Raw genomic sequence first — 21,384 nt, forward strand, 5'->3', positions numbered from 1 at the left:
TCAAAAAGTTTGGTTCATCAGATGAATAAATTTAAAACTAGCTAAAATTAAGAGACTACTCAAACTTTATTTACAATATTTATTCAATGAGCCATTACTTGTAATGGCAATCAGAGGAGTCAAAACTCTGAGAGGTAATTCTTGACCTCATTTTTTAAAATTTGATCACATATTTATATAATTAGAGTTTAAGTTTTCCAGAATTAATATTTAAAATATCATAGCTACATAATGAAACTATTAATTTATAGACTAATAAGGCACCAAAATTATTTATGTGTGTGTGCACATATTTGATTTTTTAAAATTATAAATAAAAGGAAACATGTTTCAAATACTCTCTTCCATTAGTCAAGCTGAGATAAGAAAGTAATTTGAATAAACTTGAGATGTATTTCTTATTCCTCTTCATCAGAAAGGAATGTGAGCCTTGTCCAAGGTCATAAACCCAGTAAATGCCAGTCTGTGTGCAGTCAAAAGCCAACTCACTTTCTACTACATCACATAATTACTGAAATTACTGCAAAAAATATGGAATAATCACCGTTAGGATATAACCCCAAAAGGAAATTCCCTATGGAGAAATAAAGCAATAAATTAATAATGGAAAACTATCATATCAACAATCATGAAATACCAGTTTCCTCACAATTAAGCATCTCTAAACAGGAGATGTATCTTAAAGTTGATAAAGCATTTATCAATCAAGAACATCTTGCAACTGTACATCCAAAACTTTCTGGAGTGCAGGATAAATGTTTGTTTGTTCACCCCTGATTCTTATACAGTGTTATCTTGTTCAATGTGAGTCCACTAACATGCATGTGTTTGCACAAGAAAGACAAGATCCAGACTCATCCACCAGAACACAGGAACCAGTCCCCTACACCAGAAAGCCTAAACAATCCACTGAAACAACCTTACCCACTGGGGCAGACACCGAAAACAATGGGAACTATAAACCTGCAGCCTGTGAAAAGGAGACTCCAAACACAGTAAGTTAAACAAAATGATAATACAGAGAAATACACAGCAAATGAAGAAGCAAGGTAAACACCCACCAGACTAAACAAATGAAAAGGAAATAGGCAGTACACCTGAAAAAGAATTCAAAGTAATGATAGTAAAGATGATCCAAAATCTTGGAAATAGAATGGAGAAAATACAAGAAACATTTAATTAGGACCTAGAAAAACTAAAGAGCAAACAAACAATGATTAACAGCGCAATATATGAAATTAAAAATTCTCTAGAAGGAATCAATACCAGAATAACTGGGCAGAAGAACGGAAAAGTAACCTGGGAGATAAAATGGTGGAAATAACTACTGCAGACCAGAATAAAGAAAAAAAAATGAAAAAAATTGAGTACAGTCTCAGACCTCTGGGACAACACTGAATTCATCAACATTAGAATTACAGGGGTCTCAGAGGAAGAAGAGAAAAGGAAAGGGATGAAGAAAATATTTGAGGAGATTATAGTTGAAAAATTCCCTAATATAGGAAAGGAAATAGTTAATCAAGTCCAGGAAGTGCAGAGAGTCCACACAGGATAAATCCAAAGAGAAACAAGCAAAGGTACATATTAATAAAACTATCAAAAATTAAATACAAGGAAAAAATATTAAAAGCAGCAAGGGAAAAGCAACAAATAACACACAAGGGAATCCCCATAAGGTTAACAGCTGATCTTTCAGCAGAAACTCTGTAAGCCAGAAGGGAGTGGCAGGACATATTTAAAGTGATGCAAGGGAAAAACCTACAACCAAGATTACTCTACCCAGCAAGGATCGAATTTAGATTTGACGGAGAAATTAAAACCTTTACAGACAAGCAAATGCTTAGAGAACTCAGCACAACAAACCATCTGTACAACAAATGCTAAAGGAACTTGTCTAGGCAGGAAACACAAGAGAAGGAAAAGTCCTACAATAACAAACCCAAGAAAACTAAGAAAATGGTAATAGGAACCTACATATCAATAACTACCTTAAATGTAAATGGATTAAATGCTCCAACCAAAAGACATAGACTGGCTGAATGGATACAAAACCAAGACCCATATATATGCTGTCTACAAGGGACCCACTTCAGACCTACTGACACTTACAGACTGAAAGTGAGGGGATGGAAAAAGATATTCCATGCAAATGGAAATCAAAAGAAAGCTGGAAGAGCAATTCTCATATCACACAAAATAGACTTTACAATAAAGACTATTACAAGGGACCAAGAAGGACACTACCTAATGATCAACGGATCAATCGAGACAAAGATATAACAATTGTAAATATTTATGCACCCAACATAGGGGCACCTCAATACATAATGCAAATGCTAACAGCCATGAAAGTGGAAACTGACAGTAACACAGTAATAGTAGGGGACATTAACAACCCACTTTCACCAATGGAGAGATCATCCAAAGTGAAAATAAATAAGAAAACACAAGTTTTAAAAGGTACATTAGGGCTTCCCTGGTGGCGCAGTGGTTGAGAGTCCGCCTGCCAATGCAGGGGACAAGGGTTCGTGCCCCGGTCTGGGAAGATCTCACGTGCCACGGAGTGGCTGGGCCCGTGAGCCATGGCCACTGAGCCTGCGCGTCCGGAGCCTGTGTTCCACAACGGGAGAGGCCACAACAGTGAGAGGCCCGCGTACCACAAAATAAATAAATAAATAAAAATAAAAGGTACATTAAACAAGATGGACATAATTGATATTTATAGGACATTCCATCCAAACACAACAGAATACACGTTCTTCTCAAGTGCTCATGGAACAATCTCCAGGATAGACCATATCATGGCTCACAAAACAACCCTTGGTAAATTTAAGAAAATTGAAATCATATCAAGTATCTTTCCAACCACAGTGTTATGAGACTATATATCAATTACAGGAAAAAATCTGTAAAAAATACAAACACATGGAGGCTAAACAATACACTACTAAATAACCAAGAGATAATTGAAGAAATCAAAGAGGAAATCAAAAAATACTTAGAAACAAATGACAATGAAAGCACAATGACCCAAAACCTATGGGATGCAGCAAAAGCAGTTCTAAGAAGGAAGTTTATAGCAATAAAATCCAACCTCAAGAAATAAGAAACATCTCAAATAAACAACCTAACCTTACACCTAAAGCAGTTAGAGAAATAAAAAAAAAAAACCCAAAGTTAGCAGAAGGAAAGAAATCATAAAGTTCAGAACAGACATAAATGAAAAAGAAACGAAGGAAACAATAGCAAAGGTCAATAAAACTAAAAGTTGGTTCTTTGAGAAGATAAACAAAATTGATAAACCGTTAGCCAGACTCATCAAGAAAAAAAGGGAGAAGAATCAAATCAATAGAATTAGAAATGAAAAAGGAGAAGTAACAACTGAAACTGCAGAAATACAAAGGATTATGAGAGATTACTACAAGCAACTATATGTCAATAAAATGGAAAAAATAGACAAATTCTTAGAAAAGCATAACCTTCCGAGACTGAACCAGGAAGAAACAGAAAATATAAACAGACCAGTCACAAGCACAGAAATGGAAACTGTGATTAAAAATCTTCCAACAAACAAAAGCCCAGGACCAGATGGCTTCACAGGTGAATTCTATCAAACATTTAGAGAAGAGCTAACACCTATCTTTCTCAAACTCTTCCAAAATATAGCAGAGGGAGGAACACTCCCAAACTCATCCTACAAGTCTACCATCACCCTGATACCAAAACCAGATAAAGATGTCACAAAAAAAGAACACTACAGGTCAATCTCACTGATCAACATAGATGCAAAAATCCTCGACAAAATACTAGCAAACACAATCCAACAGCACATTATAAGGATCATACACCATGATCAAGTGGGGTTTATCCCAGGAATGCAAGGATTCTTCAATATACTCAGATCAATCAAAGTAATACATCATATTAACAAATTGAAGGACAAAAACCATATGATCATCTCAACAGATGCAGAAAAAGTTTTCAACAAAATTCAATACCCATTTATGATAAAAACCTTCCAGAAAGTGGGCATAGAGGGAACTTACCTCAACATAATAAAGCCACATATGACAAACCCGCAGTCAACATCATTCTCATTGGTGAAAAATTGAAACCATTTCCACTAAGCTCAGGAACAAGACAAAGTTGCCCACTCTCACCACTATTATTCAACATATTTTTGGAAGTTTTAGCCACAGCAATCAGAGAAGAACAAGAAATAAAAGGAATCTAAATCAGTAAAGCATAAGTAAAACTGTCACTGTTTGCAGATGACATGATACTATATATAGAGAATCCTAAAGATGCCACCAAAAACTACTACAGCTAAACAATGAATTTGGTAAAGTAGCGGGATACAAAATTAATGCAGAGAAATCTCTTGCAGTCCTATACTAATGATGAAAAATCTGAGGGAGAAATTCAGGAAATACTCCCATTTATCACTGCAACAAAAAGAATAAAATACCTAGGAATAAACCTACCTAAAGAGGCAAAAGACCTGTATGCAGAAAACTATAAGACACTGATGAAAGAAATTAAAGATGATACAAACAGATGGAGAGGTATACCATGTTCTTGGATTGGAAGAATCAGCATGTGAAAATGACCCAAAGCAATCTACAGATCCACTGCAATCCCTATGAAACTACCAATGGCGTTTTTCACAAAAGGAAAACAAAAAATTGCACAATCTGTATGGAAACACAAAAGATCCTGAATAGCCAAAGCAACCTTGAGAAAGAGAAAGGGAGCTGGAGGAATCAGGCTCCTGGACTTCAGACTATACTAGAAAGCTACAGTAATCAAGACAGTATGCTACTGGCAAAAAACAGAAATATAGATCAGTGGAACAGGATAGAAAGCCGAGAGATAAACTCACACACATTGTCACCTTATCTTTGACAAAGGAGGCAAGAATGTACAATGGAGAAAAGACATCCTCTTCAGTAAGTGGTGCTGGGAAAACTGGACAGCTACATGTAAAAGAATGAAATTAGGGGCTTCCCTGGTGGCACAGTGGTTGAACGTCCGCCTGCCGATGCAGGGGACACGGGTTCGTGCCCAGTCCGGGAAGATCCCACATGCCGCGGAGCGGCTGGGCCTGTGAGCCATGGCTGCTGAGCCTGCGCATCCGGAGCCTGTGCTCCGCAACGGGAGAGGCCACAGCAGTGAGAGGCCCGCGTACTGCAAAAAAAAAAAAAAAAAAAAAAAAAGAATGAAATTAGAACACTTCCTAACACCATACACAAAAATAAACTCAAAATGGATTAAAGACCTAAGTGTAAGGCCAAACACTATAAAACTCTTAGCGGGAAACATAGGCAGAACACTCTGTGATATAAATCACAGCAAGATCCTTTTTGACCCATCTCCTAGAGAAATGGAAATAAAAACAAAAATAAACAAATGGGACCTCATGAAACTTAAAAGCTTTTGCAGAGCAAACAAACCATAAACAAGACGAAAAGACAACCCCCAGAATAGAAAAACATATTTGCAAATGAGGCAACTGACAAAGGATTAATCTCCAAAATTTACAAGCAGCTCATGCATCTCAATATCGAAAAAGCAAACAACTGAATCCAAAAATGGGCAGAAGACCTAAATAGACATTTCTCCAGAGAAGATATACAGATTGCCAACAAACACATGAAAGGATGCTCAACATCACTAATCATTAGAGAAATGCAAATCAAAACTACAATGAGGTCTCACCTCACACCAGTCAGAATGGCCATCATCAAATAATCTACAAACAGTACATGCTGGAGAGGGTGGGAGAAAAGTGGACCCTCTTGCACTGTTGGTGAGAATGTAAATTGATACAGCCTCTATGGAGTACAATATGGAGGTTCCTTAACAAACTAAAATTAGAACTACCATACGACCCAGCAATCCCACTACTGGGCATATACCCTGAGAAAACCATAATTCAAAAAGAGTCATGGGGCCTCCCTGGTGGCGCAGTGGTTGAGAGTCCGCCTGCCGATGCAGGGGATACGGGTTCGTGCCCCGGTCTGGGAGGATCCCATATGCCGCGGGGCGGCTGGGCCCGTGAGCCATGGCCGCTGGGCCTGCGCATCCGGAGCCTGTGCTCCGCAACGGGAGAGACCACAGCAGTGAGAGGCCCGCGTACCGCAAAAAGAAAAAAAAAAAAAAAAAAAAAGAGTCATGTACTGCAATGTTCATGGCATCACTATTTACAATAGCCAGGACGTGGAAGCAACCTAAGTGTCCATCGACAGCTGAATGGATAAAGAAGATGTGGCACATATATACAATGGAATATTACTCGGCCATAAAAAGAAACGAAATTGAGTTATTTGTAGTGAGGTGGATGGATCTAGAGCCTGTCATAGGGAGTGAGGTAAGTCAGAAAGAGAAAAACAAATACCGTACGCTAACACATATATATGGAATCTAACAACAACAACAACAACAAAATGGTTCTGGGGCTTCCCTGGTGGCGCAGTGGTTGAGAGTCCGCCTGCCGACGCAGGGGACACGGGTTCGTGTCCCGGTCCAGGAAGATCCCACATGCCGCGGAGCGGCTAGGTCCGTAAGCCATGGCCACTGAGCCTGCACGTCTGGAGCCTGTGCTCCGCAACAGGAGAGGCCACAACAGTGAGAGGCCCGTGTACTGCAAAAAAATGAAAAAAAGAAAAAGAAAATGGTTCTGATGAACCTAGGGGCAGGACAGGAATAAAGACACAGAGGTAGAGGATGGACTTGAGGGAAGGGGGAGGGGGAAGGGTAAGCTGGGACGAAGCGAGAGAGTGGCATGGACATATATACCCTACCAAATCTAAAATAGATAGCTAGTGGGAAGCAGCCGCATAGGACAGGGAGATCAGCTAGGGCGGTGCTTTGTGACCACCTAGAGGGGTGGGATAGGGAGGGTGGGAGGGAGATACAAGAGGGAGGAGATATGGGGATAGATATATATGTACAGCTGATTCACTTTGTTATAAAGCAGAAACTAACACACCATTGTAAAGCAATTATACTCCAATAAAGATGTTAAAAAAATGCATGTGTTTGAAAAGGCAAATTGCTATTAACACTTCTAAATGCTTCTCTCAAATTCTTTTAATGCTTGTTTTAACAGTTTGTGAACCACATTTTAAGTATCACTGTGTTAGAGTCAATGAAATCTTGTAATAACTAACGTTTAATTGCATATAATTTTGAATCCCTTTTAATCAATATTTTATTACATATCATTTTGAATCACGATTATCAATATATTTTATTATACTGGGACAAGTAGTAAAATTGGCTTATTTCACTTTCTTTGCCACAAATAAATTAAATGTCTGTGGGCAGGGATCAAGAAGAAGGAGAAAGAATATTGGATAATCAAACAATTTGAAACATGGTTCCTGAACAATCAAGAATTAGCCATGTCAGTCAAATTAAATATTTCTTGCTGCCAAGTGTAGGCATTTAGTACCTCCTGCTATTCGGGGTTAATTTGGTCCTTGAGTTATCTTGCCACTGGTGGATCACTTGCTCTTGTTCTGCAGTAAAACTTGTGTGTGAAAAATGATTTAGTCACTCATTAAAAATAAACTGTAACTGATGTTTACTTCCTAATGGTAAAACTGAGTAACTTATGCCATAAAAAACAAAATATGCCTTATCTCACTCTGTGCTAAACAACCCCATATATAATGAAAGATCCTGAATATAAAAAGTAAAATATGATAAATCAGTCAGGAAATGTATTTAGGAAATGAGGGGGAAAGTGGAGTAATCCCATAAACATAGGCAAAACCCAAGACTGTCATTAGTTGTAAGATCTTTCAAGTTAAATTATTATTCCTCTACTATGCATTTTTACTATGACAACTTCTTATAAATATTGTTTTTTAAAATTCCTTTGTATGCAGAGACTCTCAAAATACTGTACAGGTTTTCTCCATTGAAATGGTTCAGGATTTGGAACTGATGTAAATGGAGATTTAACTGCTTTCTCAAAGGAACAGTCTTATTCACTGCTGTATCCCCTGGGGTACAACTTAGATGCTCAATCCATATTTGTTGACTTCCAAATGAATTACAAAAAGAGGTGTCTTCAAGGATGGAAAAGAGTGCACCACACCCTGATTGCTCTGTCTCTAGAAAAGTGTGGCTTGTGCCAATAGCAAGGAAAGAAAAGTATTCACCCTTTCTAATTCAGATGACCTCAACAGGAAAGAGCAAATGGAAATCCAATTCTGGCAACCTGATCAAAACAAAGGTGGGTTTCCCCATAACATGTCTCTCACCACATCAGGTACCAAGGCTGAATAATAAATTCTTCTACTTGTTAGAAAAGACATACATTGACTGACCAGACTGGCTAGTGGGAATCCCAGCTATATCCACAACATAGTATAACTCACAACTAGGAATGTGCTGTAGAGGCTCATTATTTAATTAAGAGTAGGAATTACAAGAGCACTAAATGCAATGAAGCAGCACAATTTGCAAGGGCTCTGAATTTATCGTTTTCATTAATTAACATAAAGTAGTGTAGGCAAGTGAAATCAAGTGATCTGCTCAGCTATTAGAATTTTGAGAGTTAATTAATATAACAGCATAGATCACTGAGCTTAGAAATTATGAGTAATATATAGAATTTTAAGGAGTATCATCATGTTTTATCATTACAAGATACTTCTCTGCTCCTTCAAACTGGATTCTTTTGAAGCTTGGTCCCTTAACTCAATTCAAGATCAGATATGCCTAAACCCATATGAAGGGAAAACAATTGGAAAATTTGTGAATTCAACTCTGCAAACTCTTCTCATAAATGATTTATTTACATAATCATCTGTGATGATTACAGACCATTAGTGACCATTAATAAATAAAACTATTTGCATTTCACAAATGTATTTGAATTTCATACTTCTTAAATTTCTCACTAGGGAAAGAAACAAAAATAACTGTTCCTATGACCCCAGCTTAAAAAGCAGTGGAGCAAATTCTCATTTCTCCCCGGAATGGAGGTAAACATGAGGGAAATTGGAGGCTGTGCAAATTGTCACCACTGACATCCTATACATTCTGCATACCTGTGCTCCTCACTGGCTTCTTAATTGAAGCGCTCTACAGCAGTGGTCCCCAACCTTTTTGGAACCAAAGACCGGTTTCGTGGAAGACAATTTTTCCACGGATAGGGGTGGGGGGAGATGGTTCAGGCAGTAATGTGAGCGATGGGGAGCGATGGGGAGGGGCACACCTCCTGCTGTGCATCCAGCTTCCTAACAAGCCGCAGACCGGTACCTCCTCTAGGGGCTGGGGACCCCTGCTCTAGAGCATCAAGAGCTATTGTTTCTCTTCAGCTGAGCAAAGAGCTGTGTAAATAAAAGTTGTGTCTTGTCATTGCCATTGAATTCAACTTGTTAAAAATAACAATAGGGCTTCCCTGGGGGCGCAGTTGTTGGGAGTCCGCCTGCCGATGCAGGGGACACGGGTTCGTGCCCCGGTCCGGGAGGATCCCACATGCTGCGGAGCGGCTGGGCCCGTGAGCCATGGCCACTGAGCCTGCACGTCTGGAGCCTGTGCTCCGCAACAGGAGAGGCCACAACAGTGAGAGGCCCGCGTACCCCAGAAATAAAAAAATAAATAACAATTGACATGCATTGTAACCAGAATAGCATTTTCTATGATGTCTTTATAGATTCCTATTATATCTTAGTACACTTTATAGTCAGGACATCAATGGTCTAAAAATCATTTTATCTGTATAAGCACAGATTTATACATTTATTTCACAGTTACAATAATCAGCATCTATTGAGTACCTAAAATGTGTCACATGCTTTACTCTTGCTTTATATAGATTATCTTATCATTGCTGAAAAGAATCTTGAAAAGTAGGTCCTCATTTTATAAAAAGAGAAACTTTATGGGCTAAATTGTGTCCCTCCTTCACCCAAATTCATATGTTGAAGTCCTAATCCCCAGTGCCTTAAAATGTGACTGTATTTGAAAATAGGACCTTTAAAGGGGTAATTAAGGTAAAATGAGGCTATATAGTGGGCCCTAAGCCAATATGACCAGTGTCAATTTCAAGAAGATGAAATTAGGGCACAGACAATATGCAAACCATGGGGTAACCACATGAGGACACAGTGAAAGGCTGGCCATCTGCAAGTCAAGGAGAGAAACCTCAGAAGAAACCAAACCTATGGACACCTGATCTTGGACTTCCCACCTCTAGAACTGTGAGACAATAATTTTCTGCTGTTTAAGCCACCCAGTCTGTGGTGTTTTGTCATGGCAGCCCTAGTTAACTAATACAGAAACAATGTTGATGTAGTAACTCTCAATTCTAATAGCCAATTAATTCACTTAAACTCACTTACCAATATTACTAATGTGTAAAACATCTAGGAAACGGGTGAGAAAGATGTAAATTCATTCTGCTCTGCTCAAAGAAGATGCTCTTTCCACCCCTCCAGTGATTTAAAAAAAACAAAAACAAAAAAACAAAAAAAAACCCCACTTGTCAAAAGAAAACTTGCACAAAAGCGAGATATTAAAACAGATCAAAATAATTCTATTTCAAATGAAGCATCACCCCACTGTCTGGGTCATTCCCTTGACACTCTCCATACCGAACCTCTCTCCGGTAAGAGGTGTAAGTTAAGGAGGGACGCCATTGGGCAATCACTGCAGCATATCGTGTTGCCAATTTTAAGGAGGATCATCTCATTCTCAGATTTGTGCTTTCAAGTATTAAAGATTTTCTGTAACAATCTGTATTTTTCTCCCAATCAATAACAATATAAGTAGAAACTTATCAATATATCCAAGAACTTTCTAAGAGCAAGAACAGTACATACTCCTGTTAAGGAGTGAATTTTCTGTTCAAGCATAGCTGGAATGACAGAGCACCTGGCAAAGTGGTTGGTGAGGGCATTAAGGTCTCATGTATGCTAGGGACTAAACACTGAATTTGCAGAATTTTTTGGTATTACAGAGTCACTTCCAAAGATGAAAAAGAATTCAACAGAGAATATATCTGCTTGGTACTAAGCAACACTGATTATGCATCTTTATTCATTTTACTCAAAGCTAAAATTGTCTATTTGGGAAGATATTCCTCACAGCTAGCAAAAGGCAGCAGAAAGCCCTCACAATTAGCATTTTTAACAGCGTTATTGAGGTATAATTGTTATGCAACAAACTGCATGTAAAGTATGCAATTTGATAAGTTATGACAATGTATATACTCCTGAAATCGCTATCAAAATCTACATAATGAACACATTCATCACCCCCAAAAGTTTCCTAGTGGCTTCTTTGTAATTGCTCATTTTAGGCTTTCTCCCCTACCCCACTAGGTCCACCGGGCAAAAACTGATCTACTTTCTGTGACTAAATATCAATTTGCGTTCTACATATTGAAATCTTGCAGTATGTCTCTTTTTTGTCTGGCTTCTTTCATTCAGCATAATTATTTGCGATTCATCCATGCTATGTGTATCAATAGTTCATTCCTTCGAATTGCTGAATCATATTGCATTGTATGAATTTATTGGTTTCTCCACTCTTCTATTGTTAAACTTCAAGGTTTTTTTCCAGTTATGCCTAATATAAATATAGCTGCTATGAACATTAATGTATAAATCTTTGTATGAACATATGTTTTCATTTCTTTGGGTAAATGTCCAGGAGAATGGCTGGGTGATATGACAGGTGTGTGCTTAAATTTTTAAGAAACTGCCAAACTCTACATATTGGTTGCATGATTTTACATTTCCGTTAACAACATATGAAAGTTCCAGTTCCTCCACATTCTTGCCAACATTGTCAGTCTTTTTAATTGTAGACATTCTAGTAGGTGTGTAGTGATATTTCCTTATGGTTTTAATTTTAATTTCTTGAATGACTTAAAATGTTGAACACCTTTTCATGTGCTTATTTGCCATCTGTATGTCTTCTTTCGTGATGTGTCTATTTAAATCTTTGCCAAATTTTAAAATTAGGTTTTCTTATTGTTGATGTTTGAGAGTCCTTTATGTATTCAAGATACATATCCTTTATTAGATGTATGCTTCATAAAAATAATCTCCCATTTTGTGACTTATCTTTTCATTCTCTGAACACTGTCTTTCCAACAACTAAAGTTTTTAGTTTTGGTGAAGTCTAACTTATCAATAATTTTTAAGAACTGTGCTTTTGGTGTCATGTCTGGAAATCTTGCCTAACCTAAGATCACAAAGATTTTCTCCTATGCTTCCTTCAAGAAATGTTATTGTTCTCATTTTACATAGTGGTCTATAATCCATTTTGAATTAATTCTTTTTCTTTTCTGTTCTTTTTTTGGTTGCATCTGGATATCCAATAGTTCCAGCACCATTTTGGGGGGAAAAAACTTATCCCTCATCCACTGAATTGGCTTTGCACCTTTGTAGAAAATCAGCTCTCTGTCTCTGGGTAGGTCTATTTCTGAGCTCTATCTTCTGTTCTATTGATATATTAGTCTATCTTTGTGCCAATACCATACTGTCTTGGTTATTATAGATTTATAGTAAGTCTTGATATAAGGTAATGTTAGTTCTTCAACTTGTCTTCCATCACAAAGCTACTTGGGCTATTCTAAGTCCTTCACATTTCCATATGACTTCAGAATAAGTTAGTGAATTTCTACCAAAAAAAAATCCTGCTGGGATTTCATTGAATCTATAGATCACTTTGGGGAGAACTGACTTCTTAACAGTTTTGCATCTTCTGACCCACAGACATGACATATCTCCCCCAATTGTTGAGGTCTTCTTTCTGTCAGTAGTGTTTTGCAAGTTTCAGTGTATACTTCTTTCACATCTTTTGTTATATTTATCCCAAACTGTATCACATTTTTCAGTCTATTATAAATGGTTTTGCTTTGTTAGTTTGAATACCATATGGTTTATTGCTAGCATATAAAAGTATATTTAACTTTTTAATATTTTATATTCTGCAACCTTATGAATCTCATTTTTAAAATTCTACTATTGTTTTCATTGATTTTATCAAATGTTCTACTAAGACAATAAAGTCATCTGCAAATAAAGACAGTTTTATTTCTTTTCCAATCAAGACACCTTTTATTTCTTTTTCTTGCCTGATTTTACTGGCTAGAATCATTATACAGTGCTGAACAGAACTGATGAGGGTGAACATTCTTCTCTTGTTCCTCATCTTTCCAGGAGAACATTCAGTTTTGTGATTTTTTTTACCATTAATTATGACATTAGCTGTAGGATGTTTTTTTGTAGATGCCATTTATCTAGCTAAAATGTTTCTTCCCTATCCCTACTTTGCTCAGAGTTTTATTGAAAAGAATACTGGATTTGTCAAATGCTTTTTGTGTATCTACTTAAATGATGATTTTTTTTTTAAAAATTGTCAATATGGTGAGCTACATTATATTACAGTCCTATTTGCCATTTTGGATTATCTTTTTAATTTACTGTTGGATTAGATTTTCTAAAATTTTTATTTAGAATTTTTGTATCAATGTTCATGAAGGATATTACTCTTTCACGTTTGTTTTTTCTTGAAATGTCTTTGTCTGGTTTTGATATTGGGGCAATGCTGGTCACAAAGAATGAGCTGGGAAGTATTCTTTCAAAATTTATGAAAGAGTTTGTGCAGAATTGGCGTCATTTCCTCCTTAAATCTTTGGCAGAATTTACCAATGAAGCTTTATGGGCCTGGAGTTTTCTTTGTTGGAAGTTTTGAACTACAAATACAATTTCTTTATATATAAAGAGCTGTTCAGGTTATTGATTTCTTCTTGATTGAGCTTTGGTTTTTCAATGAGGACCAAATGTAATATGCCCATATATTTAAGTTGTTGAATATATTAGCATAAATTTATTCAGAATATTTCCTGACTGTCCTTTTAATACATGTAGCATTTGCAGTGCTGTTACCGCCCTCATTTCTGATACTAGTCATTTCATCTTATTCCTTATCAATCAAGTTTATCAATTTTATTGATTTTCTCAAAGAACCAGTTTTTGGTTTCACTGATTTTTCTTCACTGTTTTTCTGTTTTCCTTTTCACTGATTTCCTCTCTGATCTTTAGTATTTATTTTTTCCTACTTACTTGGGGTTTAATTTGTGATTTTTTTCTAGTTTCTTCAGTTGGAAGCTAAGGTCATTGATTGGAGACCTTTTTTTTCATTTCCAATACAGGCATTGAGTGCTAAAACTTTCCCCCTAAGCACTGCTTTAACAACATCCACAAATTCTAATTATGTGTACTCATTTGCATTCAATTCAAACTACTTATTTCCTTTTTTGATTTCTCCTTTGACCTCTGGATTATTTTAAAATGTGTTATAATTGTTTTTCAAATGTTTTGGGAGATGTCTCCAATATCTATCTGTTACTGATTTTACATTAAATTTCACTGTTGTCAGAGAACTCATTTGAATGTTTTTTTTCTGCTACTCTATCTTGACCAGAAGTGGAAGTCTCTCCAATTAACATTTTTAAGTATTTTAAAATTCATTTACCCATTAGGAGAGTTATTTATAATATAGTTTTACTGTGTGGACAGCAATGATGGGTTTTTAATTTTGAATAAAGAGAATCAATTAAGAAGGTGTTATTTTGAGCCTGAGGTATTGCAGTATTAGAGAAAACTCTAAACTGAGATATAAGCAACAGTAGGCTTTATTACTAAGTGGTAATACCTTAAGCAAATAACAACTTAAAGTCAGTCCTATCAACTTAAAATATAACTAGGTTAGAGATGATCTTTAATCTGTCTCCTATTAAGCTCAATAATTTAATACTTCTGTGAAGGCTGGGAATGGGAGAATGGGGTAGAAAGCATTAGACTTGGAACAAAATAAGAGAAATGGGTAAGTGGAAGAAGGAAAGAAGAGGTGGGAAGTGGGAAAAGTGCCTAGAGAAGAAAGTAGAAGGGCACTCAAGATGCACAATTATACCTACTGCCTCTGTGCATTATTAAAAATAATCTCCATGCTGCTTCTGCCATTGCCACAAGTTGTCAAAATCAATCTTAGGACATCAGTTATAGTTGGAAGTTTGCAAAAGGGCTGTCTAATCTCCCTTACATGTCCAATCCATTCCTCATTACTGAACCCCTTCCTCTTCAGTACAGTGTCATGCCATTTGTTTAGACACAGAGGAAAAGTGAAAAGATTTAAAAAAAAAAAAGAAAGATATAAACCTATAACTTTATATAGGGAGAGGACAGGGTCCAACAGATTGATCATTTGATCTTCCATACACTTATTCTAGCCTTCCTTGTAACTCTGTATAAGTACATGTAATATTTATGGATATTCTTGCAAAAAATAAGACTTGTTTCTTTTTTCTGATATGCTCTTGGATTATCAAGAGTTGATATATTTTTAAAGGCATATACCTGTACACCTACTGAAAAACCATTGTTGAGGATACCTTTCATTATATTTTTCAATATCTCTTCCATCTAGAAAAACAAAATCATTTTAGAATTCAGAACAAGGAAAAAGTGCTCTTTCTTAGAAATCCGAACATATCTTTTTCAGTAGATAATGAATATAACCCACTATGTAGAATGCTTTCCCTTTGCTGCTGGAAGCTCAGAACCAGTATAATAGTTAATGGAGGAAAATACATGGCATGAATGCCACCCCACCTGCTCCTCTTCCAGACATCATTAATCAAGCATGACAGTCTTTCCCAGCTGAACCCACTTGGACTCAAAATCTTTCTCAGTATTATATTCTAGCTATAGTAGACCAACTGAGCAGACTTTACACATGATGTGAAATGGCTACAACCAGCCTAGATGATAACTATATTTGCTACCCCTCCTGCATATGATTTCTTAAATTTTTCCTGTGTTTATTTGATAGATTTACTGACATATGTCTTTCATCATAAGTATAATCAAATTCTTTTTGGAAGTTAAGGGCCCCCTTAACTCTCCTGACTGACAAAGGTTCTGAGTACATTTGTAAATGTACAAGAAGAGGTCCCTGAGGATAATTACAAATAAAATGAGATTCTAAAACTTTATACTTCTTTACAGTAAAAACCATAAAAATGCGTTTACATATATATATATATACATACACAAATATATATACAAATACATATATATATATATGTAATTGCAACTGTGTACCAGTTCTTAAAGCAAACATTGATTAAATTAAACGTGTCAGGGATGAGAGAGTACTATTACTTTTTCCAATAAAATTGATGGTTAAAACTACACAACCTAATTCAGGGCTACTCAGATTGAGGACTGATGCCAGTTCCTCACAGACTACTTTTCCTGGTCTACAACAGGATATATACAGTATTGAGAATAGACAGTTAGAAACTTTTACAGCAATCGCATGATATTTTTATTGCATTTTACAAAAGCATCAGTCTACATTATTTGAGAAAAAAGAAAGAAAAGGTGGTCTGTTGAGAAACACTGACATTTCTTTTGATGTTTAAAGCAAGATTGTAACATTTTCAAAAGCACTTAAGGAATTCCCTGACTTTGAAAAACTGTCAAGCCTGTCCATGCCTGAGATATCTCATCTATAATACTGTGGTGGTAATGGCACCTACTTCATAGTATTATTATAGGGATGGAATAAAATAACCCCAGAGGGGCAGAGTCTTCCAGTGGTCATCTGAGCATTTGGCCAGCAAAAATAAATACTACATTTTGTCTCCATCCTTGCATCCAGATGTGGCCAAGGGACTAAGTACTCAACAATGTATAAAAGCAAAGGTGATACATGAACTTCCAGTGTGGACTCTAAAAGGGAAGAAAACTGTGACTAGGAGATATATACTCAGAGAGTGAGATTTCTTGGATTATGTCCATAAGGCAAACACTCTTGGGAAACAGAACAACAGCATGAAAGGAACTGGGCCTCCAGAATTTTGCTGAACAGAGCCACTATATCAGTTCAGTCTAAGAAAAATAAACTCCTAGCTTATCTACAAAAGGGTTATTGTGACCCTGTGACACACTTAACCAAACTAACAGACCAACTAAGACTATATGTAAAGCACTTGGAATAGCACTTGCTGCACGGTATACATTAATAATTGATAACTATTGTTATTATTGATCTTTGACATTTCAAAGCTTTGACTTTAAGAGCACTATGATCACCCATGGTGACATTTTTTTTCCTTCAAATGATAACTAGTATAACTCTGCCAGACCCTTGTTTCTTAATAATATTGAGGGTGGTTGAAGGAGTTCTCTAGCACTGCTTTTGTGTACTTCATGAAATCCCATACCTTTTTGAATGATTACTATTTTCACCTAGAAATGATTCACATTTTACTGCTCAGTATAGCCACATCTAACAATATGAGATATACTGACCAGAAAAGATGGTAACAGGATGGGATGGAAGAAGAACAGACATCTGCAGGAAGGGATATCTGAATGGAGGTACATTTTATGAGTGGTTGGTTCATCAATGGATGTTTCATATTATGACTCTTGTTCTTTATTAAGTAACATAGCTCTACATCAAGAACATTCTTCTCATTAACCATTTGGTTATCCTAAGGTTTAATTTGTTTAAGAAAAACAGGACTGATTCTTGATTCTATTCCTTTACTAACCAGTTATCTTTTTTATGTTCTATTCCTTTATTTTTAAATTAAATTTAATTTAATTTTCATTTTATTTTGGAGTATCATTGATTTACAATGTTGTGTTAGTTTCAGGTGTACAGCAAAGCGATTCAGTTATACATATACATATATCCATTCTTTTTCAGATTCTTTTCCCATATAGGTTATTACAGAATACTGAGTAGAGGTCCTGGTGCTATACAGTAGGTCCTTGTTGATTATCTATTTTATATATAGCAGTGTGTGTTTGTTAATCCAAAACTCCTAGTTTATCCCTCTCCCACACCTTTCCCCTTTGGTAACCGTAAGTTTGCTTTCTATGTCTGGGAGTCTGTTTTTGTTTTGTAAATAAGTTCATTTGTACCTTTTTTTTTAGATTCCACATATAAGTGATAGCATATGAATGTAAACTGATACAACCACTATGGGGAACAGTATGGAGGTTCTTTAAAAAGCTAAATATAGAACTCTTGTACGATCCAGCAATCCCACTCCTGGGCATATATCTGGACAAAACCATAATTCAAAAAGATACATGCTCCCCAATGTTCGTTGCAGCACTATTTACAATAACCAAGACATGGAAGCAACCTAAATGTCCATCGACAGAGGAGTGGATAAAGAAGGTGTCATACATATATACAATGGAATATTACTCAGCCATAAAAAGAATGAAATAATGCCACTTGCAGCAACATTGATGGACCTAGAGACTATCATAGGAAGTGAAGTAAGTCAGATAGAGAAAGACAAATATATGCTAACCAGCTTTCAAAATGCTAACAATGGCATGTTCAAACACACTGAAAGTAGAGAAGCTTATATCTTAGGCTTCTAACTTCCCCTAGAATCTCTATAACATAAGACTTTTTATGACAGATTATTTTATTCTAGTGGCATTAAATGCCAGAGTGAATTCAGAACGGGTAATAACACATATCAGCCTGAGCAGCCCTTCTTGCCAGAGAGCTAAAGAAAAGAATACAGACAAACCTTCAGCTCAGATTTTCTAAAAACCTTTTCCCACTACTGTGACTCCTTTGATATCCCTAGATCATTTTTCTCTAAAAAGAAAATGAAAGATTTTAATTTATTCCCATAGTTCCTATGACATCTGCCTCCATAGTATGAGTTCCCCTCCATGAGAAACTACCTCAGTCTATTTGAAAATGCTTTTATGAGAGCTGATATATGAGCCTGGGTGCCAACAGCCAACAGTCACCATGCTCCTAAAAGCATGATGTCAAATATAAGCTAGACTGGGGTGCATGTATCTTTTCAAATTAGTGTTTTTGTTTCTTTGGGTTATATACCCACGAGTAGAACTGCTAGGTTATATGTAAATTTGATTTTTAGTTTTTTGAGAAACCCCCATACTGTTTTCCACAGTGGCTGCCTGGTTTACATTCCCACCAACAGTGTAGGAGGGTTCTCTTTTCTGTACATCCTTGCCAACGCTTCTTATTTGTGTTTTTTTGATGATAGCCATTCTGACAGGTGTGCACCTCAATGTTTATAAAAGTATTATTTACAATTGCCAAGGTATGGAAGCAATCTAAGTGTCCATCACATATTAATGGATAAAGAAGATGTGGTGTATACACACACACACACACACACACACACACACACAATGGGATATTACTCAGCCATAAAAAAGAACACAATTTTGCCACTTGCAGCAACATGGATGGACTTGGGAGGGTAATATGCTAAGTGAAATAAATCAGACAGACAAAGACAAATACTGTATGATATCATTTATATGTGGAATCCAAAAATACAACAAACTAGTGAATATAACTAAAAAAAGCAAACTCACAGATATAGAGAACAAACAATTTGCTGCCAGTGGGGGGTGGGGGGGAGAAGCAATATAGGGGTGGGTGAGCAGGAAGTACAAACTACTGGGTTTAAGATAGGCTTAATAATGTATTGTACAACATAGGGAATATAGTCCATATTTTGCAATAACTGTAAATGGAGTATAACCTTTAAAATTGTATAAAAAATATTTTTAAAGTAAAATAAACTCTTATGTAATCCAAAAAAAATCTAAGCTAGATCATGTCATTTCTCAAATCTCTCCAGTGATTTCCCATCCCACTCAGCATAGAAGCTAAAATTTTTATAGTGGCCTAAAAGACCTCCATGCCATGCCTACCATCACTTCTCTCTGATCTTATACCCCTCTATTCATGTCCTGTCCTTCTGTCCTATACATACTAGCCTGTGCTGTTGCTGGCATTAGACATCCCCTGGCTCTGGGACTTGCTTTGGTTGTTCCTTTTTCCTGGAATGGGAATGCTCTCCTAACCTTCTTGCAATATTTTTATCAAATTCCACCTTCTCTGTGATAACTTTGCTGACCACCATCATCCAAATTACAAACTTTCACCTACCATCACCCATATTCCTACCCCCCCCGGCCTATTTAATTTTTCTCCATCACACTTCTTGCCAACTAACATACTGGAAATATTACCAGTTTATCATTTATTGTTGGTCTCTCCACACTGAGGTATGTGCTCCTTTAGGATACTGTATCACTGGCTCCTAGAACAGCAACTGGCACATGGAAGATATTCCATCTGACTGATTTAATACGTAAATGGATTGTTCTAATTCCTCATAAGGTTGGCAACAACACTGCTCAGTTTCTGAATTTAAATAATTAGATATAAGACAGGATGACACATAATTAAGCACTGGCACTAACACAAAAGCAGCCTCAAAGTTAAAATAACATGGAAGATGTGAGGGACTGGATATATAGGTAGGAAAAAAAAAAAAACGAGTCCAACTACAACGTTGTTTGTTTGCCTGTCTTCAATTTCAACTTTATACAGCATTTTCCAAATAGAAATTTACTTAATCTTTCTTAGCACTGAGATTATGACAGTTAAATAAATGCCAAAAAAATACCCAAACAAACTCCTATGTAAATAAACGGTACTTTAAGAAGATTAATTATTGCTAAGAACAAATTAGAACAACTCCTCTTGTCTCTGACACTCTGGTTTTCAGGAACCTCAAATATTCAAAACGAAGTCACAGAGCTGAAGGCCCACAAAGAAAGCCTCAGCTCTAAGCTTAAAGGAAACTGTTTATTAGGGAACAGACATTTTCCTCTTTAAAACAGTCTTCCTCAAAGTGATTTCTGTAGAATCCTGAGATATTGATAGATAATACGAAAGAAAGGGTCTAGTATCAAGTAATAGTTTAAACAAGATTCTTTACCTTTGAACTTCTAGGACTCTTTAAAAAAATAAGTATACACACATACACACACACACATATATTATGTTATGTATAAAGAGACTATGACTTTGCCAAAGGGGGTATACAGTAGGCACCATTCCCCAAACTGCTTTTGACCATAAACATCACAATTACCACCACCGTCATCCCCCACCATATCTTCCAGATCATCTATGGCCAAATACACTTTGGGAAATTAGCAAATCTTAGAACTGAGCCCATAAACTTAGAATTGTGTGTAAAAATCAAGAACTGATTTAACAAACTTAAGTTGGTTGGCCTTTTTTTCTCCTGAAAACCTTCAATCCTTCTTAGAGTATGACAGCTATTTAGACACAGAGAGGAAGAAAAAAGGAAAGACATATACAGAAATATAATAGCTGATGACCATAAGACACAAAGGCCAGCAAGAATATCAAAGTTGCCTTATTTACTTTCTTTGAGGGCCAAGGTAAGTCCAGAACACTTCAAAGGCCCGTCAGAACATCATAGCATTAGGACAAACTCAAATTGTT

Source organism: Mesoplodon mirus (genome assembly GCF_964341445.2).
Source record: "Mesoplodon mirus genome assembly, chromosome: 6".
In the NCBI taxonomy this organism is placed as follows: domain Eukaryota; kingdom Metazoa; phylum Chordata; class Mammalia; order Artiodactyla; family Ziphiidae; genus Mesoplodon; species Mesoplodon mirus.